Source organism: Dreissena polymorpha, chromosome 6 (assembly GCF_020536995.1).
Source record: "Dreissena polymorpha isolate Duluth1 chromosome 6, UMN_Dpol_1.0, whole genome shotgun sequence".
Lineage (NCBI taxonomy): Eukaryota > Metazoa > Mollusca > Bivalvia > Myida > Dreissenidae > Dreissena > Dreissena polymorpha.
In genome coordinates, this window is record NC_068360.1 from 33,042,630 (window position 1) to 33,049,928 (window position 7,299).

General features: G+C 33.2%; 1 long non-coding RNA gene across 1 annotated transcript; it reads left to right on the plus strand.

The window, feature by feature from the left end:
• Positions 1-221: 221 nt before the first annotated feature.
• Positions 222-3,981, plus strand: LOC127834765 (uncharacterized). The gene is made up of 2 exons (XR_008028115.1): positions 222-563; positions 3,302-3,981. It is a non-coding gene; the product is annotated as an uncharacterized LOC127834765 (long non-coding RNA).
• Positions 3,982-7,299: the final 3,318 nt, after the last annotated feature.

Genomic DNA, 7,299 nt, shown 5'->3' on the forward strand with positions numbered 1-7,299 from the left:
AAGATATAGTCGAATGTGCGTCATTTCTGTCCTAAATGTATTTCGCCCGTGACAATGCATCTCATGTTACTAAAATAGTGATGACCATATAGAAATAGTGTTACAAAATTTCTATACTACTGTTTAACAGTCATTCACTTCTGCCACCTACAGACACTTACAGACACATACAGACACAAATCTGACCCCAAACTGTCAATACCAGGTGTTAACCCTTATCTATGACGTACCCTTTGGGTCAAAAGTACAGATACGCCAACAGCTTAAAATAGATATCACAGCGGTGACAAAATTGTTACCGCGGTGACATTTTTGTCACTGCGGTAATAAATTTATCACTGCGGTGATATATTTGTAACTGTTGTGATACTTTGTTTGACCCAAACAGTTTGATAAGAGCTAAATCGAACTAACCAATGAAACAACGTCTTGCAAAACGGCAAATCGGCGAATATTTACTGCGAAGTTTTCAAGATGTCTGCCTCCATGGATACTGTAAACAACTTTTCAGATCATGAGTTTGGTAATTTTAATCTTCGGACACAAGGATGACGACAATTAAGGTATACTTACATAATCATTTATCGATTAACATTCCTACATAAAGTTTATAAGAAAGTGTGTCGAACTTACGCTATGATATTGTTTTTTATGTATCACGATATCGACAAATGAAGTCTTTATTGTAAATAATCTTGTTTATACTGGTTAAATTATATTCTAGATTAAGTGCTAGATCTGCGTTTACCCTTTGTTATGGTCATGATAATAATTGATGCCCGCGATACAATTCATTTTGGAAACAATAGTGACAACCAGGTGATTTAACATACATGTACCATTGTCAAAATTAAGTTGAATCATGTTGACATTGGTGGGGTATCATGTACATGTAAATTCATTGGGCCCAAATTGCAGAAAACAAATTCAAGCAAACAACTGTACAGTTTAAATTGAAAAAAAAATGTGTAGATGAAAGACTGTCAGTCAGCCTGACAACAATTTTTTTTTTAAACCTATTTATTTAAGCTCGATTGCATAGAAAGCCTAAAAGTAAGGAATATTTGAAACACTCTCGAGTCTGTTTCCTGGGTTTCAATGGGGGAGATCTAAAGAACGCTCCCACAGAGGGGTTCCAACCCTTGACCTCATAATCGCTAGGTGGACACCATATCCACTACGTCACGGCGACAAGAACATTTGATACCACTACCAGTTTTTATATCCAGGGCCCTCAATCCATTTTAGGGGAAGCGGGTCGCTACCCTCATGAGGGGGAATTTTTGCGGCGTTTCCATTTTTGGGGGATTTTTTTACTACTCTCTAATTATTACATTTGTACATGTTTGCACTATATTCATTTCTTTTCTCATAATAAAGTAAAATAAATAATGTTTAACAAGATTAAATTGAAATAGAATTGAGATATAATAATCATGATACACATCTTTAAAATATATAAAAAAAATTAATCAGGGGGAATTTTTCCCCCCAAAAGGGGAAAAAAATATACTTTTCAGGTGGGGGACTGCGGCCGAAATTCAGCCGCAGATTTGATAGATTGAGGGCCCTGAATAATCATTTATTCAAATTATGCCTTTATTTATAACGGGGTATAACAAGGATCCATCTTCAACAACACTATTCAACTGTAAAATACATTGCATCAAAACTGTTTCCTGTTACTGTAGATTTTGACAATTGAGATGCGTTTGTTTAGTCGGAGTCAAAATTCTGTCAGACTGTTTTAAATTTTGCAAACAATGTTGCAGGATACAAAATGCATTTTTTTTATGTTCCTTACAAACTAAAAGAGTCTCTTGTTGACAATTTACCTTTAAGGATTACATGTATAGTCACTAAGTGTTTGTGTTCATAGATCATTATTGAAAACGGTACTCATTATCTTGATAATATTTGGACTAAATTAATTGTGACAATAGTGGTTAAAAACTGCACAATAATGTTAATTTTACTAGTGCGTACAAAATTTGTTTGTTTCCACTAATATTGCAAAACAAATATTTCAATATGATTTAGAGTAGGTAGGTTGGCATTTCCTTTTTTAAATGATTTTTATTTTATACACAAGCTATTCCTACTGAAACAAAGATATCCAGAGACAAAAATCTCCCAATTGCCTATATAACATTCTTTCCATATACTAAGAAGTTGGCCAAATTATGTTTTTGAGATATGATAAAATGTAAAAAAGAAATATAAAAAAACAAGTACTTTTTATTTCAAACGGCAATAAAATGCTTAGGGTCTGCTCCGCACACAAAAAGGGTCCGTCGGCTTTTGAAAACAATTTTTTTCTCGGCCTAGTTGTTCCTGTTGTGGATTACCCAGTTGCTGCCTGTTTCGAGTTTTATTTGTTATCCCAAAGCCCTGCTTTAAATCTGTGTGGGACTATGTTTTAGCTTTGCAACTTGAAACTTGCTAATTTGATTAAACACCTATTTATATAATTATACTCAATGGCGTTGTACAAAACATATTTATGTACATTCAATTGATAAAATATAAGAGTGATTGATACTATTATGCAGCATTACTTAAAGGATTAATAATCTAAAATTGTGTGATATAAATAAAAATGCCGTACAAAACTTAAGCAATTAAACTATACTGGCTACAATATTAAAACACAGTAAAAATAAAATAGTATGTAATAAATTGATATAACTAGGTTTAAGACAATAATTATAATGATATTATGAGCAAATTTTTGGCAACATAAAGACACTGTATTTAATTAACTTTAAATAAACATTAACATAAACATTAGCTTTAATTAATAGTAAAACAGTATAGCTTTAATCAGGACATTCCAATTTCTATTAGGCAGTTTATGTCTGTATTTTTTCAGAGATATAAGACATGGTGTTCAATTTGAGTATGCATGTTAACTATAACCAGGGGAAGCATATTTCCCAATGGCTATTTGCAAAAAAATTAACAATTTCTACTTTCCAACATTGAGTTTATTGCGCTTACTCTAAAATATCTTATTAGTTTAAGTTATATTATCTTTTTTTGTATTTATCCATTCAGTCATTTTATCTCATTAAGATTGCCACATTTTAAACAACTCTCTTTTATACATTGTTCTGGTGGACTGTATTACTGACACTCAAAATAGTGTAAAATGTTGTAAATTGTCATAAAACATTTCAACAAACAATTGTAAAACAGTTGTAAACAATCATGTTCAACTAAATTTGTTTTTATACATTAATTTAAACATTTGTAATGGTATAATAGAGAGTCCTTAACAATTGTCAATTTATATTTTCAGAGTCCATCAATGGTTGTGAAATCAAGGATATTCTATTGGAAGGAAAGACATGAATGCATTCAAGTTTCCTGTGAGCAATATGATTTCCTGACTTTGCCTTACAGTATAAAACAAGAGAGTTAAACACTTGAAACTTGAAAAGATGTGGTCCTAGAACCTGAAATGGCAACTCCAGCTCTCTACAAAAGCATCATCTGGAATCCAACTATGTACAATCAAAAAATTAATGTGTGTCTTAATTTTGTCTTTTTAGAGCCCTGACGGGTCTTAAGATATCAGATGTTTTAAAATTCATTGTGTTTGTGCTGCAAGTTTTATGAACTGGTTATAAAGCTTATGTATGAAGAACCGTTTACTGCCTGGTTAGCTGCAGTAGAGCACTCATAGGAATTGGGAGATCTGTGGAATCCCTTTGTGGCTTGCAAATTTCAACCTGTTTTCAAAAATTGCTTAGTTGGTCAGTGTGTTAATATTTCAATTTTCAGGTCTGGTAAAGAAAGTTATTTAAAGGCAATGTGCAAGGTTTTCCTTAATAATAGCATGTACACAGGAAAAAAAAGCTTAATATTAGATATTTTGTTATAATCAGTTTGTGGTCCGTCCATAGCTAAACATGAACATAGATATTTTTTACTTTTATTAGTACTATATACATATTATAAATAAAAGGTTGTATCTTGCATCTTCTAATCCTTAAAGTGGCATGGTGGCCTAGTGTGTGTGTTGTTTATCTATGAAATTTATACATGTATACTAATATCTAGGCTACATTATGATGTACTTCTCAAAGAACAGTATGTTTAAAATGCAGGTTTATACTAATTTAAATACAGGTACAAATTAATCCTGTGTTGTATATAGCAGAATGTCCCTTATTTTCACTGTTATCTTTTAAAACTGTTCAGGTACACTTCACCTGCATAAAACTAGTTCAGATATATATGTCCCATGAGGCAAAACAATTGTCACTAAATCATTGTATAATCGTTATTGGCAGTTCACTTCTGTAGTTTCTGAAATGAAAAATTGTTGTTACCTACCTTCACTCTTAATTCAGTTTTAGTGGAATGCTTAATTTCATTTTTTTTTCTTTATTAGTTGTAAGTAGTGGGCTCTGTGTTCTGATTAGTTCCTAAATTGAACACATGTTTAAACGTCGGTTGTTAAATTGTATAACATGTTAATGCAGAATTGTACCATAACATGAAATTGTATTTTTTGCTTTGTACATTGTTTGAAATGTTACCATCTTGTTTCTAATAAATGTTTTTTATAATTCACCATCTAGTCCTATTTGCAAAAAAGTGAACCATTTAAATATTGTATTTAAAGTATACACCCGTTAGCCTTACTTAAGTCGTGAACATTTCGTAGGCATTTGTTATCCCCAGTAATAGGCGGAGGGATATTGTTTTGGCGCTGTTTGTCCGTCCTTCCGTCCGTCCGGCACTTTTGTGTCCAGAGCCATATCTTGTTAGTGCTTTAGCGGATTTCATTGAAACTTGGTATGAGTATATTATATGGATAAGAGGATGATGTACACTTTGTATCTTGAAAAAAATGCTTTTTAATATAATCTTAGAGCTTTATCTTCACTAACACATGAGCCAGAGCCATGAAACTTGCCATAGTTGTTCTCAATCATCTAGGGGTGCTTCACATTCAACATCCATAATTCTAGGGGCTAAGGTCATGGCCCTTTGTATCTTGAAAAAAATGCTTTTTGATAGAAGCTTAGAGCTTTATCTTCATTAACACATGAGCCAGAGCCATGCAACTTGCCATAGTTGTTCTCAATCATCTAGGGGTGCTTCACATTCAACATCCATAATTCTAGGGGCTAAGGTCATGGCCCTTTGTATCTTGAAAAAAATGCTTTTTGATAGAAGCTTAGAGCTTTATCTTCATTAACACATGAGCCATAGCCATGCAACTTTCTATAGTTATTCCAATCATCTGGGGTTGTTTCACATTCAACACCCATAATCCTAGGGGCTAAGGTCAAGGTCACACATTGAGGTCAAAGGTCACAAATTTGAGGAATTATTCATTAATTGGTAATTCCTTTACTATGCATCAAGGAATTCTGTTATAACTGTCACAATTGTTCTCAATTATCTAGTTGAGTTTCAAATATAAGATCCAGGTTGCTAGGGTCATGGTCAAAGTCACACACAAAGGTCAAAATCACACATTTTGATCATATATATATATATATATATATATATATATATATATATTAAAACTCAGACCCCACATAGATTGCAACCTTCAATATTTTCTACACCGAAGTACCATTAAAAGACCAGTATTGTTAGTGAGTATGCACATTAAGATCTTATGCTGAATGTTCAGTTGGAGTATGAATGCTATTCCAACCACTATTTCACTTTTAAAATATGTAACCACCAATTGCGAGTCCGCATGCAAAGATGTATTGTATTTATTAAATTTAGAATTTCTAAATTCTGGATATTATTTAGAGTAGCAGCAATCTCAACATTTCTTACACAAATTTTATTCTGTTAATAAGACGTGTATAGTATAGTGCAGGTTATAATCTGTTTTTAAAACTATTATATCTAAACATGTAATATACTTTTCTATTATTGCATAAAAATAGTCATGTATTAGTTTTAATACATTTTAAAAGTACATAGGTGAGACTGTATCAATTTACTGATGTTTTTATCAGTGTAAATAATGAATAACATGTATGTACATTAAGGTCCCTTATAAGTCTTTTGTTGAACGGTCATATAGAATGCAATGTATCTATTTTATGAATGTTGAAAGACATTTGTACAATACATTGTATATAGACTGGGACTATAACAATGAACTAAAATTGCTTGCTAAAACATTTGAATGAAGTTGAAGAAAGGTAACTCTTTAGGGCTTAAAAATGGTTGGCAATATGGTTCGAGTTACTTCCCTTCAAGCTTACGTGTGGCTAGCAATTTTACTTAATACATTATGAAAACTGATTTTAAGTTGATATTACATTGGAGATTTATATTATCACCACGATTCATCTTAATCAAGGAATGACCATGGTAATTGGAAGATCTTTTAAGATGTGTAATTGTTTGCGCAATAATGCATTTTGTAATGACGAGCACTATATTGGAAGTGTATGGCATTCTTGATAGGGTCGGTGGTGGTAATGTAGTTTTTACCATGTATAGTCATGATAGTCATGTAACGTACATTGATAAGCGTTGAATAAGTCTCTTATAATTCCTTTCATGAATGGCCAATGTTGTATCTATAGCTTTATGTTTTATATATGCATTGTGAAAATTGTAAATATTGGATGAGACTATAATAAACTATAAAACGTGCACCTTGACGCTCATGTACATTTCATTCATAAATATTTTACCTTTACGTGTACTACGATTTGCTTGTGCCTGCGAAAATTTTTCCGGGAACAATGTTTTATGCCCCCGAAGGGCGGCATATAGTGATCGCACTGTCCGTCTGTCCGTCCGTCACACTTAGCGTTTAGGTTTTGAAAAATATGTATGCCCCCCCTTCGAAGAAGAGGGGGTATATTGCTTTGCTCATGTCGGTCGGTCGGTCGGTCGGTCGGTCCGTCCACCAGGTGGTTGTCGGATGATAACTCAAGAACGCATACGCCTAGGATCATGAAACTTCATAGGTAGATTGATCATGACTCGCAGATGACCCCTATTGATTTTGAGGTCACTAGGGCAAAGGTCAAGGTCACGGTGACCTGAAATAGTAAAATGGTTTTCGGATGATAACTCAAGAACGCATACGCTTAGGATCATGAAACTTTATGGGCAGATTGGTCATGACTCGCAGATGACCCCTATTGAATTTGAGGTCACTAGGTCAAAGCTCAAGGTCACGGTGATTCGAAATAGTAAAATGGTTTCCGGATGGTAACTCAAGAACGCATTCGCCTAGGATCATGAAACTTCATGTGTAGATTGATCATGACTCGCTGATGACCCCTATTGATTTTCAGG